General features: G+C 40.1%; 1 protein-coding gene and 1 long non-coding RNA gene across 2 annotated transcripts in view; one reads left to right on the top strand and one right to left on the bottom strand.

The window, feature by feature from the left end:
• LOC145722652 (adhesion G-protein coupled receptor V1-like) overlaps nucleotides 1-22,633 on the top strand; it is a 181,851-nt gene that overhangs the window by 134,757 nt on the left and 24,461 nt on the right. The window lies entirely within an intron of this gene.
• Nucleotides 2,214-5,893, bottom strand: LOC115940035 (uncharacterized). Its single transcript, XR_014147067.1, has 3 exons — nucleotides 5,540-5,893; nucleotides 4,330-4,758; nucleotides 2,214-2,574 (listed from the first exon to the last, which is right to left on the bottom strand). It is a non-coding gene; the product is annotated as an uncharacterized LOC115940035 (long non-coding RNA).

Raw genomic sequence — 22,633 nt, forward strand, 5'->3', positions numbered from 1 at the left:
CTTTTCCCCTTCAAAGCCTAGGAGAAGAACAGTTCAGGGGGTAACCTGAGCTATTACAATGAGTTGGAGGGGCTATAATCTAACTAAATAAATTTTATAAGAGTTGTAAAACTCTTGTATCCACTCATGTATCCACTTTCATGAAGAATCGCTGTAAAAATAAAAGGGAGGTTGTACAGGGATACCTCTCTTTTCAGTGCTCATCCCAAGTATGAAAATTTGGTCTGGCATTGCTGAGCCCATGAGTAATCTGCTTCTTTGTTATTCTATTTTAACAATACTGCCTTAGTAATAAGTTAATTCATAATAATTTTTGTAATCTTAACAATAATACGCTTACATTTCTCAGCATCTTTTAGAAATGTTTATGCTTCAAACAAATTTAAGTAGTCATCCCTATGGAAGTTTTCAGTATCATATTGTATTCCTATGAGATACTTTTGAGAATTATGTTTTATTTCCAAAAACATACTGGCCTAAGATAAAGTGTTTGGGTGTCTCTCATAAGTGCCAATTTGGATGTCTCTCGTAAGTGCCAATATGATTTTATATGTATGCAATCTTCAGTAATATGCTACAAGTAAATGAATATTGACAAGGTCCTGTTGACTATAATAGTTGACTGTGGATTATCTACTAGAACCCCTTCTCCATTCTTGCAATCTTCAGTAATATGCTACAAGTAAATGAATATTGACAAGTTCCTGTTGACTATAATAGTTGACTGTGGATTATCTACTAGAACCCCTTCTCCATTCTGTTCTTTACCCATGAGCTCCACTTCAAAAATAAATTATTAAATAAATAATCAGAAAAATGTTAGAAGAGCATAATATAGATGTGATCTGCAAGTACAAGAGATATCTTGAAGAATGGGTGCCTCCTTGCTGCAAATTTTCTGGACTTGCTGTATTTATCACCAAATTTTTATGTGTTCTACAAGATGTGCTTGTAAAATCCTCATTTTATCTTTTTTTCCAGTGCTTCAATATGTTGTTATTTATATATAAATGATAAAAGCCACAGTGTTTTGCAACTGGTAGGTTTCTCTTAGTACACTATAATTTAGTACTTTATTCTTTGGACAGAGTCCACATGGTTTTTTTTTTTTAATGCCTCTAAACCACGTAAATCAAATATTTTATTAGGAAAAGTAGAGTCAGAGAAACAGAAAGGTCATCTCTACCAAACAAAACCACATTTCTCTAGTCTTTGATACTTAATTTCATCTGTTCTCTTCTCCTCCAACACGGAACACACATTTTTAATGCAAAAGTGAATAGAAACCAAATATAAAATCTGGTTGAAGTCTGGCTCTATTTGAATCACCAAATGGGTTCATTAATCAGTGTAAATTAGCAAAATCATGTATATATCCCTGATCTGCTCACTAACACTGTTATCTCCTATCTCCCTTTGTAGACCTGAGAGAAAGAGGCTAGTACTGTCACTCTATACTTACTACTATGCTCATCCCTCTGAATTTTCCAAGAATCCTCCCTGGCTGCTACTACTACCCCTCCTATCCATAGGACTCATTCCAATTCTGTTCTTTCTTTTACATTTAACTTCTTCTGAAGACCTAGGGAAAGGGTCTCTCATTCTTGACATCCAGAATTCTGAGAGATCCTGTATTTCTCTCTACTGGTACCCAGTTATACTCCTTATAATTCCCTTCTTCCATTCATAACATTCACCAGCCCCTGCCTAACCTTCTTTGTTTCCTGCTCCTCTGGATTACTATCTTCCATGACGCCTTTTTTGCCCCTTTTCCTACAACTTGGGTAATTCATGGGCACTGAAAGTATTTTTATCATACTATCACATTCTCGCTGACTTAGTGACCTTGAATCAACTACTTCATCTTATCGGAGAAGGAATCTAAGGTTGAGCAGTTGACTGGCTGAGTGACGAATTTTTCTACTTTTCTTTTTTCTTTTCATTTGCGATAAGACTGTCTTTGAAGATCACCATCACAAAAAAGAAATAAACAAGAAGTTTATGACTCTATAGCCCAGATATAAACAGACATGTATGGATTTGCCTGTGAAATGAGTTGTATATATGGGTCATGATGACCCATAAACAAAGCTTTGAACTAGGAATTAGGAAGCACAAAAATGTCACTAAATAATTGTGTGACTTTGACCAAATCAGGAGGATGGAATTTCTTCATCTATAAATGAATGGAATCAGACAGCATCTTGCCTAACTCTGGAAATTTATGATTCTATTACAAAGCTTTGTAAAACTGAATAATGCTCTATGTAGAGAGACCAGAAAGTTTTAAGAGACATCGCTTTTGCCATTCATTCTTTTTATAACTTTTACCAGTACACGTGTCCTATTCTGCTATTCTTTTGTTTCAAATTGAAAAGGGTGGCCTGAGAGAGTGAGATGAGCTCTAGAGTAACAGGCCATTAAGGGAACTAAACCTGGATTTCCAACAAACAACCACTGGTCCCAGGTAATATCCCAGTGGTCTTCTGGGACATCACTCTTTTTTCTTCATTGATAGGTGCACACCAAGCTTCTCTCTGTTCCATCTCAGATATCTCAGGAGTTTGTCAGACCCTGAAATAACAATCATAGGAGTAACTGAAGAACACATTTTTTTTTTATAAGTGAAACTCTAATTTTGCTTTTTACTAAAACCCCTTTCCTAATCAGTACATTTAAAATATTTGAATAACTGTGCAATAAATAGCAAAGGATGTAAATGATTACTTCATAATTACATGCCATATTGATGATACTGGGGCGCCTGGGTGGCTCAGTCAGTTAACTGTCTGCCTTCAGCTCAGATCATGATCCCAGGGTCCTGGGATTTAGTCCCATGTCAGGCTCCCAGCTTGGTGGAGAGTCTTCCTCTCCCTCTGCCCCTCCCCCCCTTCTCTCTCCCCCTCCCCTCTGTCTCTCTCTCTCTCTCTCTCTCTCAAATAAATAAAATATTTAAAAATAAATAAATAAATTGACAATACTAACAAGAATTCCCTATCACTTACCCGATATCATTGGGAAACTTACTTAATTTTTCTCAAGCCTCAGTTTCTCTCTTTCTGAAAAATGTGGATAAAAGTAATACCTACCTTAGCACTCTTGGGAGGATTGAGTAAAATGAATAACATAATATACGTGAAGCATGGCCAAGTGTATGGAGCTGAAAAAATGCTCAGAAAATATTAGCTGCTCTTATTGTGATGGTGGTGGTTGTTGTCTAGTATTATTTGCAATAATTCTTGCAATAATAATAATAATTGAAGAAGTGCATAGAAAGGTCTAGAAAAGCCAGAGATGGCCTTGTGAAAGATGTGGTCCTAGAGCTGGGCTGCAGAATATACCAAATTTGGATGAGTTTGGAGGCCAGGGAAATCTTTTCAAGTTCTTCAGATAAAAGGATGGGCAGAGGAACAAGATGGGAGAGAGCATGGTTACCTTTGTCTAGATAGAATGAAGTTTATGTGGGAGAATAAAAGGAAACAGCACTGAGAAGGCCCTGGGGTAAGGGTGGGGTTGGGGAGAGGTGACAGGAGCAAAACCTTTGTGCCACATTATTATGGGATCTATTAAAACAATTTAAAGAACTTTTAAAAAAACTTCTTCAGAAAATCATCCTGTTGTAGATACCATAACCATCACAAATTTGACTCCTGGCCTCTTGTGTTCCATCCATAAAGACAAGTTCAAAGACAGCCACCAGGGAGTTTCTTTTGCTGGAACAAGAACCTAATCATGGGTGCTCCTGCCCCGCCCACTGTCACTGGCTGACACTGTGAGCCCCGAGCAGCCTGAAAGGAATTGACCATAAATGTACTGAATAAAATTGTAATCCAGAGTGTAGTCTTCTTGAGACCAGGGGCCCCGACGTGACCCTCCCACGTGCCCCACGTAGTAGCCTCTCTTTCAGCGCGGATGGCCTACTGAGTTGAATTCCAGGCACTCTGGGGTTTAGGACACTGCACGCTGAAGCAGAAGAAGCTTATCTAATCCTAAGGGCCTGGAGGAGGTACCTCAGAGGGAGCCCTGAACCCAGCACTGTTTGGACCCCTCCGAAATCCCTGGCAGTTCCCTTCTTTCCCTTCCCATCACCATCTCTCTTTCATCAGCTGTAATGGCTTATCGTCCTTCTTTCCTATTCAACATCTGTTTTCTATTGTCTCCCGCTGTTCTCCTCATTGTTTGTCCTTCTTGATCATTCTCACAGATCTGGGGCTCTGTCAGTAATCCTAAAATTGACTAGCTAATGGTTTATCCCCTGAGAGAGCAAGCCTTCCCCACACCAGGACCCAGCTCTGCACTGAAAACAACAAACAAAACCAAAAAACCCACCTCAGACTGTTTGGCGGGGGCTTTTTCTGTGTTAGGAGACATGTGAATTTCCCAATTCAGAAAGGGTGAAAAGAAACAATGCAACGTCCAGACCTGGGCTGTTTCAGAAAGCCGGTGCACATTCCCAGTAGCAGTGAATAATGGCAGGTGCTGGGAGGAATCCCAAATGGGTAGCTGGATTCCTGAAGCCAGCCAAGAGTGGATTGCGTGTGTTTTCAGAGCTGCACCACTGCTGTGCAGTCCACGGGTGCCTCGCCGCTGGAGGCCCTGGAGCACTTTGAAAACTGCCCCTCGTTATCTTTTGCCTCCGTGTTACCAACTTCGCACCTAGCCCCGCGGCACTTTTCCTGCTGCGGGTCACCAACAGCTAGCAGAGAGCTGGCAACCGTCCTGAATGTGCAGTCGAAACGCAAGCTCCGTTGTGTCAGGCTGAAACAAAGAAATGTTTTAGAGCTCTCGTTATCTTGACTTCAGACATCATGCCTTCTGTTTATCAACTCTGCAGCCCAATTTTGGGCCCGTGTTAAGAAATAAAATAAAATCATGCACGCTCCTCCTTTTGCCCTTTAGAAACTCTCTCCCTTGGCGTAACTATATCTTTTTATGGATGCAGAGTTGGCTCAATGATATGAGTTATAGATCTTCCTCACTAACAAGCCTTTTCCAGCCAAAGCAGCAACTGAAGTCCCAGACACAAGGACATCAAAGAGTGGTGGCATCTTGCCTTTGCTTGGCCCACCCGTGTCTCTGCAGCACAGTGGGGCAGCTCAGAGGCAAGTAGAAAGGGGTTGGAAAATAGTGAGAGAAGAGCATGAGCCGAATCCTGCCAAGTATCTATGCAAAGAACATCCTACTTATACCAGGTTCTCACTCAGGTCCTTAGAATGCTTACACCAGAAGGTGTCCACTCCCATGTCGCCAGGGGGCTAAACGCAGACCAGGCTGGCCCCCGTGGTCAAGAGCCAGAATGCCTTGTCTAAAGGGGCAGCAGCTACCTGGCTTCATTTAAGCATTCGCTAGACAGGAAGCAGATCCAGTGTCAGCCAGATCTTCTGATTTTCTAGAGAAGCCAGAAACCAGATATTTATGTGAAAGCTCCTAATTTGTTAATGTTGGCAACAATTTAAAGACAACCTCTAAGTACTGCACGCGCCAGTCAAAACCTGTCGGCGGCAGCGCTGGGGCTGCCAGCGTTGGACTTCTGGCTTACCTAGTAGGCACACCCTGAAGGCTTCATCATCAGCTAGAGCCTTCCCTCATCGTCCATGGGGATCAGGGAAAAGGAACGTTTCCGGCTCTTTTACGAATTCTTTCTACCGCACATTTTTAAAAAATCAGAGTTTTAAGAATTCTTGGACCTCTTTTCTGAACATAATCTGGAACAGACCCCAGCTTCCAGTGTGGCCTCAGGGTGATCCATCCCCTCAAGTGACCTCCAGTCCGTGGCTGGTCCGAGAGGGGAAGAGGGAGATGCTGGCCATTCTGAGCCTGTTCTGGATGAGTGCAAAGCACCTCAGTTCCCCTGGCTCAGCTCTGTAGCCCCAGAGCAGACACAGATCCAGTTACTCTTGATAGGTGGGGAAAAGGCACATGGTGGGTGTCAGATGGGCCAGAGCTCCTCTGCTGTCCTTGGCAAGCTGCAGTATGTCCGTGCTGAAGGGAATGAGATGCTAGGGGAGACAGAAGAGACAAAGGAAGCATAGAAAGGGGGGGTGTGGGGCAATGTGTTCCTATTCCTCAGTTGTAAGTAAGAACGAGCCATCAAAAGCAGAAGTAGAAGGGCTGAAGAACCAGACCATGGGAATGCTCAGTTCTCCTTCCTGACTTGCTCCTTGAACGTGCCCAGCCATCTACCCGACTATTGGAAATCTTTGCCCAAAATAGAAGTGGTGCCAATGGCTGAGATGGAGGCAACAGACTATTTTTATTCCAAGTGGAGGAATAGGCCACGTAGGCAGATGAAAACATAGGGCAGGTCAAAAGAATGTCAGCCCCCAAGCTCATGGGTGTGTTTCTTCCTCATGGTGTGAGATTGGGCCAGAAATCTGTCTCACCAAGTCAGGACCTGCAGTTCAGGCTTTCTTGAGCTGCGGGTCAGAAATGCAGCACAGGATTTGAGACAAAAGCAAGGCTTTCATGCCCAGTGTCATCTGCGTCTTGTGTTTCTTTTTTTTGTTTCAATGGATTTTTTTTTTTCCCAGAGAGGAGAGGATGACGTAAGCCAAATATGCGATACAGGCTCATCTAATTAAAATTTTGTTTATTTACTTGTGATTTTAAAAGAATATGAAGCATACTTGTGAGACATTTGTGTCTGGAAAGAGTTGAGCAACTCTAAAGCTGTAACGTGAGGCGATTGGTTAAAAATTGCTAAATTATGTTTCTTTATTTTCCGCGAAATGTCAAATGTTGTTCTTTTGCTTCTATAAAGGTCAATATGGCTTAAAGAGAAAGAGGGGAAAAAACCAAACTTGGACCATTAACTTGTTATTGAACTTTAGAAGTGTTTTATTTACCAGTAAAATTAAATCTAAAAATGTTGTGGTGGCTCTGAAACAAGAAAGACTAGATTGCAATAAAGTTAATGACTTTGTGTTACTTTCCTCTTCTTTCTGGGCCTTCCAGTGAAAAACAAAAAGGAGAAAATGAGTTAGATGGCAGAAGTTATTTATGATTAGTCCGTATATACATATATGTGGAATATATCTTCCGTTGCATGGATGGGGTGTCATAATTTTTTCCTTATGCTTTCTGCCCTTTGATGTTCTTGAACAGAATATAGCTGGGGAAATAAAATTCTTTTGGTAAATACGTTTTAGAGTGGCATTTACTAATGGTAAGCAGGGACTTGCTTCTCAGAGAAGTTGTCTCCTTTTTAAAAGCAATGATGAACAACCATACACACACACACACACACACACACACACACACACACACACGGCTAGAAAAGGAGAAAGCACTCTTTGTTCTAGGTTATTTCCAAATAACCACTGTTATGTATTACCACCATTTGATCTGGTCATGAGGCACTACTACCTCATATCCCTTTCTGGGGAAAAAAAAAAAGTAAAAATAATGAAACAGCACTATTTAACAGTGCAAAACCATAAACTTGAATTACGTCTTTTTTTTTTTTTTAAGATTTTATTTATCTGAGAGAGAGAGAGCACACGAGCAGGGGCAGAGAGGGAGGGAGAAGCAGGCTCCCCGCAGAGCAGGGAGCCCGATGTGGGACTCAATCCCAGGCCCCTGGGATCATGACCTGAGCCGAAGGCAGACGCTTAACTGACGGAGCCACCCAGGCCCCTTGGACTGCGTCTTCTAATCCTGTTGCAAAGGCTGAGAGTAGTCTGGCAAAATGCAGGTCAGAAAATTTTTGCTTTCACTGACAGAACACATACTAGTGACATATTTGAAATATGCAAATGTTCATCTTTTTAAAAAAAATTCCAGTGTAGTTAACATAAAAGTGGGTATTTTTGTAGCTCCCCTCTCAGCTTCCCAAGTCTTTTTCCTTCTCTTGGCCCCTGCCCACTACCGCCTAATCTGTGCTCTTTTGCTGAGTGTGGCTTACGGTCCATTAACTCCCTGTCGACAGTCCCACAGTGCTAGTTTCAGGTGTGCCTCTTGCCACGATATTGGCTTTTTTAAAAAATATTTTATTTATTTATTTTGAGAGAGAACGCTCGAGCGGGTGGAGAAGCAGAGAGAGTGAGAGTGAGTGGGGCGCGGGAGGGGCAGAGAGAGACTCTAAAGCAGCCTCCACACTCAGCGTGGAGCCCAACTCAGGGCTGGATCTCATGACCCTCAGAAAGTGGATTACTAAGGCAAATGGGTTTTACCACATTTACTTTCTCTCCAGGAGTAGGAGAAACAAGAGAGAGACTGGGAGCCCCCCTTTTGTTCGAATTTAAAATTTTTAATATTGAAGTATAGTTGACATACGATGTTATATTGACACAACCAAAGGAAACCACAAAATGAAGAGGCCACCTACTGAATGGAAGTCCCTTTTAAAAATGCCAATATCGGGGCACCTGGGTGGCTCCGTCAGGTAAGCGTCTGACTCGTGATTTCGGCTCAGGTCATGATCCTCAGGGTCATGAGATCCAGCCCTGCATTAGGCTCCACGCTGAGCGCGGAGTCTGCTTGAGATTCTCTCTCTGCCCCCCAACACTCGCTCTCACGATCTCTCTCTCTAAAAAAAAAAAAAAGAAGGCAACAAGGGAAGGTCTAAGAGTCCATTTTCAGTTGCTTCTCTGATTCACATATTTATTTTAATTTTTTTTCCTGAATAGACTTTTTTGTTTGTTATTATTTCTGAGTAGCCATCAGTGAGTTCCATTACATTATTAGTTTCACAAAGTGAATGTCTAGTAGACTAGGGTTTTGGCTTTTATCCTAAAATTTCCTATTGCATTTAGTTTCCAGTATATTTTGAACTCATCTATCCAAAAGCACGTCAGAATTAATTTTTAAAAATGTTTGTCTTGTTTTTCTCTCACAGTTAAATGTGGTTAGTATTAGGTTCATTGTGTAAGTTTCCATTTTCACTTTAGGCTCATCTAGTATTGCTGCATCAAAAGGAAGTTAAAACTTACTTGCTTAACATCATGTACCAAAGCAGGTGTAATGGGAGCAAAACTAGGACAAAAAATACTTGATCTGGAGATTGAAGAGTTGCAGTGGTGATTTTAACATGGCTGTGGGGAAAACTTGGGTCCTAGTGCCGACCCCTGAAGTTAACATAATGAAGGATTGAAAAGATGACAAGTGGGACAAAGCAATCATGGTAAAATGTAGTTTTCTTTAAAAAAATCTGTTCATAGCAGACTTCAGCGTTTTCATTTTAGAGTCAGGAAGAAAACCTCAGATTGATTGGTTTAGTTCAGAAAATCGCCTGAAAATATGTGACTCTAAGGTTTTCCATAATGCTGTCTTATGTTTGAGTTTGTGTGTTTTTATAATTAATTTCTAAAGATCAATATTTTTTAATATTAAAACTGAGGTTTAAAAGTCTCTAGAACTGTATAGTCTACGTTTGGGAGAGACAGAGAAAGAGGGAGACCTAGAGGCAGCCCCTCTGACACTTGGGGTCTCAGCAGCTTTGTCAGGGGCCAGTGCCGACCTCAGAGAGGCCGGGCTCGGTCCCAGGCAACAGAACTATCTAGAATAAAAGCAACAGAGTGGCCAGAGGAAAGGTCACATGCTACTTTTTGCTCTACCTCTCATGTCAGGTGTTCTCAGCCCTCAGGTCTTACCTCCCCTAAATTTATGAAAGTAGAGGAACGTTACTACCACTGATGCTCCCTCGACTTGTCGAGATAATCCTTTCAACTACGTGCTGCTGACGTGATATGTAAACACTGGTCTTTAAATTGTTCACTCTGAGTGGGCCATGTAATATAATTTGCCCAAATGATGCTTCTCTGAACAGATCGGAAATGCAGTTAGAAGATACAGTGAAAGCTGTCCTCTGAAACATCACATCTCAGAATCATTAGGGTGAATCACCGGGCCCATAAGAATGCTTTGAAAACCCCAGAGAGAGTCCAGGCAACATGAGTCTTGGTAAATGACAGAGTGAAGGGCCTGGAATCAGACAGGCTTAAGTTTGAATTCTAGGTAAAGTGCCGTGCCGAAGTCCCATTAAATGAAATAACACACATAAAGTGCTTAACTCCATTGCTTGGCATATAAGGAAATACTCAGTAAAGGGTAGTTTTACTACTTTAAAAAAAAAAAAAAAAGAAAGGAAAAAAAGAGAGAGAGAGGTAGAGAAAAGCTGCATGGCCTTAAATAATTCTCCATATTTATTTTGAATAAATGCATTTTGTGCTAGAGCCTTTCGTGGTAACCAGATCAGCAGAGCATGGAAAGTATTATTGCGAGGGCATATTGGCTGGAAAGAACAAATGCTGTGATTATGGTCAGACACTATACAGAGGGATCTTATTGCATTCCCATCTTCTTGCCTTAGACCGTGCTTTTATGTTCATGTGTAATTCTGTTCTCCTCTTTAAAATTTTCCCAGACCTGGCGCGCCTGGGTGGCTCAGTTGTTAAGCGTCTGCCTTCGGCTCAGGTCATGATCCCAGAGTCCTGGGATCGAGCCCCGCATCGGGCTCCCTGCTCCGTGGGAAGCCTGCTTCTCCCTCTCCCACTCCCCCTGCTTGTGTTCCCTCTCTCGCTGTGTCTCTGTCAAATAAATAAAATTTTAATAAAAATAAAATAAAATTTTCCCAGACCTTACCTTTCTTAAGGATCCAGCTTTAAATGTGCCACTTCCTGGAAACCTTCTGTGCCTCCCTAGTTTAGCAGAATCCCTTCTGAGGCCAGCCCCTACATTGTATTCTGTATTTTCACTTATTTGGCACATCCTACGCCACCTGGGGCTGTTCCCCAACCATTTCCCTGAAGACCCAAGCTCCTGCTCCTTTAGTACAGCTGGGAAAGTTTAATTACAGGGCTGGCACCAGGTCCTCACTAAATTCCTGTTGAATTAAATCTCTTATTTGAAATTTCCAATGCCCACAGTCCCCTCCCACAAATCTCCTCAATTTAGGGAAATCTCTTGAAATGACTCACAAGTTTTCACACCTCATCCCAAACTGACATTTTCAATTTATTTACATGCTTCATAGTTTTCCAGTGTGTACTATCAAAACAGTGTTTATATTAAAAGGGCATATTTAATTATCAAATATTTATCCTAAGAAATGTGATGATAGCCAGCAGCATTGTCCTGCTGAAGCGCTGAAGGTTACACACTTTGCCTCTAATAATAGATTTAGCGGTGGGATTAGGAATACAAGCAAGGTTAGCCTCCCAGAGCATTCTGATGGCCTTGGGCAACCAGGAAGGTGAAGTTGGTGTCTTTGTTAACTCACTAACTTTACTGGAAGTGAATATTTTCCATGTGCCAAGTTCAGTAAGTCATGGAGTAAATGTTTATTTTGTTATGCTTTGAAAAGTTGCTTTGCTTCTTGTAAGTTTTCTCGATGGAAGAATTCCAAGATATGACTTAATCTATGTTTGCAGCATTGAACTAGAGACAGGATCTGTTCTGTGACTTGGCTCTGTCATTTATGGGCCACTTCTGTAGGGAGGGTGTGTGGAAGCAACAGGAGAAATGCCTGGCGTTTGAATGCCAACAAGCAACATGCTCATAAAGTTCTTGATTTTCTAACATCTGACAGCCTGCATCCACCCTTGCAGAACAGGAGGTATCCGTCTTGCAGATCATAGACACTTGTTTCCAGAATTACAGCAACCAGGTAGTACGTAAGATTACCTCAGTGGACTTTCCCATAACCTGCACAAAGAACACCTTTGTGCTTTCCCGTAGGTGCTGTGGTTTGACTCTTTGTATCAACTCCCTCAGGTCAGAGATGAATTAGCCATTACTGGTAGGGATGCCTATCACCAGTTGGGGCTATCTGTTATTAACCCTTGAATTTACTGTGCAGACATCCTATAAAGCATTTGAGAATTTATGCTTGTTAACTAACGTAATCTTTTTTTAAAAAGATTTATTTAAGGACACCTGGGTGGCTAGGTTGGTTGGGCGTCTGCCTTCGGCTCAGATCATGATCCCAGGGTCCTGGGATTGAGTCCCTCATAGGTCTCCCTGCTCAGCGGGGAGCCTGCCTCTCCCTCTGCCTGCCGCTCTCCCTGCTTGTGCTCTCCCTCTCTCTTTCTGGCAAATAAATAAATAAAATCTTTAAAAAATACATAAATAAAAGATTTATTTATTTATTTTAGAGAGAGATGGAGAGCAGGAGGGGAGGGGCAGAGGGAAAGGGAGAAAGAGTCCCAAACAGAGTCGGTCACTTAACCGACTGAGCCACCCAGGTGCCCCAACTAATAGTAATCTTATTAGAGATTTGAGTTATTACTAAAGGAACTACTAAAGAGTTCATGTCGGTGCACCTGGGTGGCTCCATCGGTGGAGCATCAGACTGTTGGTTTGGGCTCAGGTCATGATCTCATGGGTCATGGGATCAAGCCCCGAGTAGGGCTCTGCACTCAGCACAGATTTGGCTTGGGATTCTCTCTCTCCCTTTCTCTCCCCCTCTCCCCCTTCCCCTGCATGCACTCTCTCTCTCTCTCATAAATAAAATCTTAAAAAAAAGAGAGAGTTAATGTCATAGAAAAATATCTCTTCAGCTGGATAAATAGTCCATGTAATCACACAGTAGACAAAGCAAAAGCAAGATCTTATTGACAGCTATAATCCTGGGTAAGAAATTAGGAAGCGAACTTCATAGGGGACACCAGTACTTAGCCTGAACCATTTTAAGTCTTTTCTGTTTTCATAATACAAATCTGGGTCTTTGAAATCAACAGACTGACACGCTATTGATTCACAACCTCAACAACTTTGTTAACCCTTTTTTAAATGAAGTCACTCTGGGGCGCCTGGGTGGCTCAGTCATTTAAGCGTTTGCCTTTGGCTCCGGTCATGATCCCAGGGTCCTGAAATCAAGCCCCGCATCCAGCTTCCTGCTCAGCGGGGAATCTGCTTCTTCCTCTCCCTCTGCCCCTCTGCCCCTCCCTCCACTTGTGCATGCTCTCTCTCTTTCTCTCTCTCTCAAATAAATAAAATCTTAAATAAAGTCACTCTGATGTTAGAACTCACTAGAAGTATATCAGCTTTACAGTTCTTCAGAATTCCTTATGCCCCCTCAAGCAACCCTCTACAATATAGTTTAAAATCTAATCACACTTCTCAGTATTATAATTTTGAACAATCGACAGGATTCATTTTGGGTTTGTAATGTACTCATTGGGAACCATATGGCCCATTTAAGTAAACATCTGTGATTCCCTTTAGTTGTACACTGAAAATAACATGCTACATGAAGATTTTATTTGGTCTGGTATCAGAAGCTTCACTGCTCTTCTCCAATGGTTACTCAAGCAGGGACATGTCTGGTCTTCTTGAAAGCTTTCTTCTATATGCTACCCTTTCTTGCTTCTTCTTCCCTGCTAGCTGGTTTCCTATACGTCTTTGTAAAACTCACTTAGAAGTCAAATCTTGCAAGGAGTCTTCTCTGCTTAGTCCCAGCCACTTTTCTGTGTATTCCCTTGGACCTCCTGCAAAATTATTTTTTTTCCTTATCACAGCATTCTTATGCTCAGGAATGTTGAATGAATGAATGAACCCATGAATGAATAAATAGTTGAATGAATGCCAAGATTAATGAAAGGTTTATTGTGCTTCTCCAATATGTTTACTTATGTTGGTGTATCTTAAATTTAAATGACTCTTGACCACCACAATCCTCCTCCACATGCACACATACTGGGGCAAAATAGTAAAGACATGAAGGCCCAATCTGCCGTATTTGCAGTAAACTGATAATGACCACACTACTTCCAGAATGGTCTATCTCTGGTTCCCAGTACATAGCATTTGAATCATCATCATTGTTCAGTCCTAGGCAAATCTGAAAGGACAGGATTCATTGGGAAATAAATGTTCTCTTAAGTTCCTAGAGGATTATTATAAAAACAGTGAGACAAAGATTCTTTCATGTTGGAAAAAATAAAACAAGACTTCTGTAATTAAAACCAAAAACTATAGTATAGATGAGAAAAAGCAGTAATCAGCTTAAAATGGGAAAAGCCTGGGTTTCAAATATTTAATTTTCTCTGAACTAAGAAATTGATGCAGACTGTTGTGGGTGTTTTAAGATCAAAATTATTTAGACAGATATATGTAGAATGTTTTGCTATTGTAGGTATGGGTTAGAACTAGCTCCGAAACTCATTTCCTTTCTTTATAAACAAAGATGGTTGACATTTACTAGAGGCGCTCTTTCTTCCCTACCACATATAATTGTGATCTATGTAGCAAGAAGAGCAAAAATCACTATTAAAGATCTATTTTTTAAATTTCCCTACTACCATTCTCAGTCATGTAGGCCATGATCCAGGCTAACTTAGAAGGCACTTTGGAAAGAAGGTAGAATTTTCCCCTTCCTATGAATTCTATAATCACTTCTCGTGATTGGATACACCAGTATTTTAATGTTGTAGAGGATGTGGTATTGTTTGTTTTCTCTCAAGTATATTTTAGAGGCTGTCTTTATCTTTGGGGACGCCATAGATCAAAGTTTGATCCTTAACTTTGCAGGCTCAAAAACTTGAATTTGACAAGGCTCCAAAAGCTGATTCACTACTCAAGTATTCATGATGTATTAATTTACAATGAGATTTGTGTGTGGCTGGGGAAAGGGACCAGTTGTCTATAGAAAGCAAATTCATACATTTTTTTTTAAGATTTTTATTTATTTATTTGAGAGAGACAGAGCATGAGCATGAGCAGCAGGGAGGGGCAGAGGCAGAGGGAGAAGCAGACTCCCCGCTGAGCAGGGAGCCCGACACAGGGTTCCATCCTAGGACCCTGAGATCATGACCTGAGCCGAAGGCAGACGCTTAGGCGACTGAGCCACTCAGGCAACCCAGTAAATTAATAAACTTAATGTTCTTTGTGATAAGCCCCAAGAGGAGACAAAATATTTGCAACTATGTTGTGTTCAGCAACAATTTAAAAAATTAAACTTTAACTCTAGAAAGATTCATATAATCCAGTCTGCAACCTTGATTTTGCAGATAAGAAATTGGGACCCTGGGTTTTCACAGCTATTTAATGACAGAGCTGAGACTAGAACCTAAGACTCCCAGATAGAGATCTGTGTACTTCTCACAACCCCTGCTGCCTCCCTGATTTTGGAGTGAGATGGGTAGTCAGAAGTTGAAACTAAAGATGATCCAGGGGTGCCTGACTGGCTCAGTTGGTAGAACATGCAACTTATGGTCTTGGGGTTATAAGTTCAAGCCCCACATTGGGTGTAGAAATTACTTAAAAAACTAAAGTCTTGGGATGCCTGGGTGACAGTCGGTTAAGCCTCTGACTTGGTAGTGGCTCAGATTGTGATCTCAGGATTGTGAGATCGAGCCCAGCATCAGGCTCCACGCTCTGCATGGAGTCTGCTTGAGATTCTCTCTCCCTCTCCCTCTGCTCCTCCTGCTTGTACTCTGTCTCTCTCTCCAAAATAAATTTAAAAATCTTTAAAATAAAATGAAAAAAAAAATTTTTAAGTAGACTCCATGGAGCTCAACACTAGGCTTGAATTCACGACCCTGAGATCAAGACCTGAGCTGAGGTCAAGAGTGCAACATTTAACCAACTGAGTCACCCAGGCACCCCCAAAAATAAAATCTTAAAAAAATGGTCCAAATTCTTAAGTGACTATAAAATTAAACAGGAAAAAAAGCTTAAAAGGAAAATTTTTATGAAGCTTATGTGATAAAGCACCTTTATCTGTGCTTTAGTTGGGGGACACTGGTAAATTTCTAAATTTATAAATGGAAGAGGAGAGGTGCTTAGGTGGCTCAGTCAGTTAAGCATCTGCCTTCCGCTCAGGTCATGATCCAGGTGTCCTGGGATCGAGCCCTGCATTAGGCTCCCTGCTTAGCAGGGAGTCTTCTTCTCCCACCCCCTCTCTCCATTCATACTTTCTCTCTCGTTCTCTTTCTCTCGCTCTCTCAAATAAATAATTTTTTCTTAATTCTAAAAAATAATAATAATAAAAATGGAAAAGGACACCAAGAAATAAAGCATCAGGGTCACTGGTTCATAATGAAGAATCTCTGACAGATTCTTGACTCTCATTCACTACCTAAATATTTAGATCATTTGTCATTGGTTTCCTGAATGTGTTGTCTTTATACAACAAATTGTTAGATTTATTTTAACTATTTACATTGTAAATCGAGGGGTCTTTAATTAGAAGTCCCTTTGGATTTTCCAATAAATTTGAGTTTTGTTATTACCTTCATCAGTAATATATTTACAAATCCTATTTAGGTTATTTCTGCAAAGATTTCAACACATAGCCTCTCTCATCACTTATTCATTCAAAAGTATTTGTTAAGTCAGTCACCACATCAGGTTCAGAGAGTAAACTGAGAACAAAACAGGAATGGTCCCAAACAGAGCTCACAAAATCGCAGAAGCTGCTTCTACTGTGGGAGGCAGATTTTAATAAAATAATCACACAAACATTGCTAAAAACTATGATAAGTTCTACAAGAAAACAGTATAGGGTGCGAGGAAAGCATAAACAGGAGAAAGTCATCTAATTTGGGGCATTCCTGATGAAGTGAGATCAGAAGGCTAAGTGGGGCCAGTCCCAAAGGAAGTTATGCGTTCTCCAGCCAACGAGAGCTGCGTGTGAGGAAACAGCCCTTAGGACTGCGCCTGGCCATCCGACCTGTGTAATACACAGTCCTGGAATAACTGGGAAAATGAATATGCAAGGCCCTTGTGGTGGAGGACTTGAAATTAGACTAGTGTAGCTGGATGTGGAAAATGCAAGTGGGGTGGCAGTGAAGAGCTTGAAAAAGTGGGTAGAATCCAGGTCTTATAGAGGCTTATGAGACATTTTAGGATTGGGGCCTTTATCTTAGAAGAGGAGCAAGCATTAAAGGGTTATAAGCAGGGAAGTGGCATCTTCTGTTACAGAGAATTAATTTTTTTTAAAGATTTTATTTATCTATTATTTGGCAGAGAGAGAGAGAGCGCACACAGCAGGGGGAGCGGCAGAGGGAAAGAGGGAGGGAGAAGCGGACTCCCCTCTGAGCAGGGAGCCCGATGCAGGGCTCGGTCCCAGCATCGGGAAACCAGAAACCAGATGGAAAACCAAATCTATATTTCTTATTATAATTCACAATATCACAGGCAGTCCCTCTGTTTGTAGGACAGAGAGGGTACCCCTTTCCTAAAATGTAGCAACTATTAAAAAAGAAAGGTAAATGCTCACCATGCCACTGACTTCAACTTTGTATATTAAAGATTTAATAAAATGAAGGAAATCCAACTACCAATATCTCAAACCTATTAATTTCACACATAGACATAAAATATGTAGGAAAGAGGAAACAATATATGAACTATAGAGATAAGTGTCCATAATTCTTCACGGAAAAAAGTAGGCAAGCATACAGAAACTGTTGTACTCTACACAACATGTCTTAAAGGAATGACCTGCTGTTTCTGGGTCCAGACTTTGTAATTATTGACAAATCACATAAAGGATCACAATCATCCTTTTGCCATGTGGTAGAATACACAGACTCACTGTTTTTCACCAATAACGTAAATTAATATTACTAAGTTGTTTTTATTAACTGTACAAACATTTCCTCGTACAATTCTAGAATGTTTCCTTATATTTTTAAGATTATTTTTTGCAGAGAATATGTGATTTTGTTTCTTTGTCTTATAAATCCTACATTTTTATTTGTTACAAAAATTACAGCCTTGGTTAAAATAATGTTGTAAAATATGTATTCTCATAAGGGTGGTAAAATTTAAAGGGAAAGTACAAACCACTATGTGCAAAACTACATAAAGGAAACCAAAATTTAGGGTTTGGGGTTTAGTTCCTTAATTTTAGCAAATTTTCTTTTTAGATACAGCTATTGACTAATATACTTAAATTAAAACTATTTTTAAACCAATACAGTAGTAAAATGTGTCATGCTTTTACATATACTCCCAAAAGCTTTACACACACACACACACAGTTCAGCTTTTATTGTCTTTCCCGTAACATGCCTTTCATCCTCTCCCACTACAGGTGGTGGTTGTTCCAACTTAGCATATAAAAAATTTGTGATTACATACCCTCATACATTTATTTATGCAGGATGAGTCATGGAACAGCTGCCAAAAAGAGCACCCCAATTTAAGTCTTCCAGAATCTCTGGGAAGATATGATGAGGAAATAGCATAGATAGTACAATTTCACTCATTTCTTAGATAAGAGTAAGCCCTTTGGTGTAGAAGCTGTTCATAAAGGTATCCTGATTTTTCTTGTCCTTATTTTTCTAGGCCCCAGGCTTTTTTGGACTTCATATATTCACTCATCTGCTGAATAAATATTTATGAAGAACTTGCTCTTTGTAGGGTGTTGTACTGGGCTCACGGTAGTGAAGAAATCCCATTGTCTTGCTTTCAGAAGTTTGCAGGCTATGGTGTGACATAGGAAACCAGCTAGAAAACCAGCAGGATAGAGCGTAACAAGTGCTGTAAAGCAGTTGCACAAAGTGCAAGGATAGTGTTGGATTACCCAATGGGCTGGTGGGATGACCAAAGAAGAATGTCCGTGTCCTGGAGGAAGCCGGTACTTAACTAATAAGGAGAGCTAGCCAGGCTAGGAAAGGAAGAGTAACAGAGAGAAAAACAAGGCAAACCTGAGAGAAAGCACAGCACATTTGGAGGAACTGAAAGTGCCTGGTGGTTCAGTATGGCTGGAGTGTGGAGTCTCAGGCAGGGAGTGGTGACAGGCAAGGCTCAAAACACAGAAGACTTTATTAGCCAAGTTACGAAATTGTATGCTCTACTCTGAAGGTCTTGGGAACCACTGAAGTATTAGCACCTCCTCCCTCCCCACTTGGTGAAATGACTAAATAAAGGAATAAGTCATAACAGTGAAGAAACTGATACCCATGCCTTAAGAAAGATAGTCAAGAATTGTATTTATAATCACACTTAAGGCAGAACAGCACCTTGGTTTGTATTCTTTACCAGTTCTGGGAAAGAAGTGGTTCTTAGCCATGTAAAATATTCAACCACGAAGATCCTGCCTGGCCTTACAATGTTACATTATTTTTCTGAACGCAACCTCGTGGTGGGCCACCTCAAATGGTAGGAATGTACTATACAAAGAAATAAATCAACCAGGTTAAGAATGAGACTAACTTTTGGAAAATCCTTTTGGCAATAAAAATAATATCACCTTATCTTTAAAAAGCAGATTTACAGCTTAAAAATATATTTTTTATATTTATTTTATTTGAGCTTCATAATAGTCCATTGAGGTAACTGATGTTGATATTCCCATTTTACAGATGAAAAACTAAGGTTTATATAAATAAAGTATAACTCAATATAACAGTATTTAGCAAAGAGCACAACTACTTATTATACTAATTATTATGTAATTATACTTACTATATTAATATTACTTACTAGAGATTCAATCCCTAGATATGTGACTTTAAATCCCATTCTTTTTTTTAAGATATTTATTTATTTATTTATTTATTTGAGAGAGAGAGTGCTCATGCTCATGTGGGCACGTGAGTGGGGGGGAGGGGTAGAGAGAGAGAGGGAGAGAGAGAATCTCAAGCAGACTCCCCGCTGAGCATGGAACCTCATCCCACAACCCTGAAATTATGACCTGAAATCAAGAGTTGGAGGCTTAATCAACTGAGCCATCCAGGCCTTCCTAAATCCCTAGAGGAGACTGGTCATAAGCAGCAAAGAAAATTAAATTTAGGAATATACCAAAATCCTTGGTTAGATTTTTTTTGTTAAATTATTAATCACAAGAATTGAACACTCTACTTCCTTAAAGAGTAGAAGATAATGAATAATGTCCTTGGGACTCCAAATATAAAACAATATAATACCTGTTTGCTAATTTTTGTGTTTGTTTTGGTCTAAGGAAAAGAAATATTCTATTTAAAATATTCTTTTTTAAAAAATAAAAGGAAAATAATTTATTGACTTGAGATCATGGTAATTAAAAGAAGCACTAGTAGAAAATTTATCTTTCATTACTAGTATAATATGTATAAAATTTGTGTTCTGAAGAATTGGCTATGGGATAAATACATGAAATCTTTTTTTCCCTTAAAGTTTCCTCACGAGAGTTAATACATGCCCACACTGCAGTACCGCAAAGTTGAAAATTCTGAGAAACAAGTTGGAGAGTGTGGACCTACATGGTCTCAGGCATTATAGGCTATAGGACTTAATTTTATTTGCACACCTCATATTTTTAACTCTAGGGTTAAGTTTTTTGAAGCAGGTACTACATCTTTTACATTATTTATATGAATCACAGAATTCCCCATGCATTGGATAGTCAAAAAAGCATGCTATACAACGTTATTGTGTTGAAGAAAGGTAAAATATTTGGAAGAGCATCCCCAGCTTTCAATAAGGCCAGTCACTGGACCCATCTTCCACTTGACTCATTTCCCCTTGAGTCAGTGATCTGAGATTCCAGGAGCTCCGAACATTGAACCGCGTGAGTGGAAGTGAAGTACTCATGGAGAGAGGACTGAGACTTTGTGTTCACTGCCTACGCGGGAACCTACAGGGCACTACTAAGTGGACACTCAGCTCTTCTGTATTAACTCAGTGAATGAACCAAAGATGTTCAAGAGAGAATTTAAATCGCAGACCATCCTCATGTCAAGAAGGCTGGTTGGAATCTGAGTTTTTGTTAGGGATACCCAATAGCTCTGCTGTGTCACACAGGATAGGTTTCACAATGCTGAGCCCTAGCTAACCTTACTAAACTGCCTTGGTAATGCACAGTCTTTGACACTTGAGTGATGTCAACTTTATTAACATCACTTTTATTATTATGTTAATGTTAATTAAAATGTTAATATGTTAATAAAATGCTGATGTTAATAAAAATGCTGAGACAACAGGCTAAACCAAGAATCCCAAGCAAATCAGGATTGTCCCAGCAAACCAGGATCTGAGGTTACCCTAGCAGTCGCCCAGCTATAAATCCAATCTTCAGCTCTTTTTCCAAAAAAGTGCTTACATATGAAAACGTGTCCTTACATAATTAACGGGTTGGAGAAAATAAACCCTCTCTAGAAACTAGTTTTAAGAAAGTTCGTATCCAAGATAAAGTGGTTATTTCTGAGATTTGGTGTAATTCTAAGATTTGGTGTAAATTTTGGAGGTTTTTTTGGCTTCTGTGTTTTTTTTCTTTCTTTTTTTTCTCCTTTGCAATAAATATTAACAATGAACTAGGACTGCTTTATATTTTTGCCTTTTAAAATTAAAATATCCTTAGGTTTGTTTTTTTAGAGTTTTGTTAGTAAATCAAGTATTTCATGGAGCATTCCCAGAGAAATCTTAGTGTCCTTGTTTCTCTGATTAGAAAAATTACAACAGAGGGGCACCTGGGTGGCTCAGTCGGTTAAGCTTTTGACTCTTGATCTCCTCTCAGGTCTTTTTTTTTTTAAGATTTTATTTTTTTATTTGACAGAGAGAGATGCAGCAAGAGAAGAAACACCAGGAGGGGGAGTGGGAGAGGGAGAAGCGGGCTTCCTGCCGAGCAGGGAGCCCGACGCGGAGCTTGATCCCAGGACCCTGGGATCATGACCTGAGCCGAACGCAGACACTTAATGACTGAGCCACCCAGCTGCCCCTCTCCCCTTAGGTCTTGATCTCAGGGTCGTGAATTCAAGCCCCGCAATGGGCTCCATGCTAGGCATGGAGCCTACTTTAAAAAAAAATAAAATTACTAACAAAAAGATATTAAATGATTTGTCCCTACTAAGTAGCTCATTAATCAGCAGAATAGAGTATTTGAAAATAATAAAAGAAAAATTGACAATATATATTCTTGTTCTTAATATCTGGAATTATTACTGATTTCTGTTTAGATGCTATATTATCTTAAATATATGAATGCGAAGATTTCTAGAAGTGTGACATCTCAAAGAATTTTTATCTGCTGATGAGATATTGCAGAATTTGCCAATTTTGCCAATTATGAGAAACCTATTCGTGCCTCCTCAGGCCATGATTTATACCTGCGTGTTTCAGTAAAGCCAAAACATAGGATATTGAGTTCCACATTTCTATAAAAGTCGACACAAACTATGTCATTATTTTGAAAATTACTCACCTGAGAATGTTTCTAAAACAAGGCCATTTAGATTGTCTTTGATGTTTGATTAACTACTTTGTGATGAAGAATTTCTTAAAAGTTTACTAGGGTGTTTTCTTTTTCCCCCTTTTAAAAGCAATATAACAACTTAGGAGCCTCCGGAGCCCAGCAGCCTTTGAGGGGCCCCTCTGGCAAACCCCTGATGCCCGGGCTTTGGCCTGAGCCTCTCCCTGCAGCCACTAGGCAGCTTTTTAACCACCTCGGAACCCTTGCCCAAGCTGTGCACCAAATGGAAAAAAGGTTTTTGTAGAAAAAAAAAAAAAGGCAATATAAAAGATTTAGAAGCCCAGCAGTCATGTGTCTGGCTAACTGCTTTCAGCAACTTGTGGGACAGGAATAAGTCAGGAACACAAAAATTGGGCATCTTCAGAAGGGACCTTGGTGTTGGGGAGGATGTTGACAGGAAGGCACACCCACATGAATCCATCACTGTAGAAAATGTAAAGTATTCAACTTCACATGGAACACCTGATTCAGTTTGCAATTTAAAGGAATTGAACTCTGTGCTATATAGTCTTTTGC

The sequence above is a fragment of the Leptonychotes weddellii genome, chromosome 7, assembly GCF_054177405.1.
Source record: "Leptonychotes weddellii isolate Sample4059 chromosome 7, ASM5417740v2, whole genome shotgun sequence".
NCBI lineage: Eukaryota > Metazoa > Chordata > Mammalia > Carnivora > Phocidae > Leptonychotes > Leptonychotes weddellii.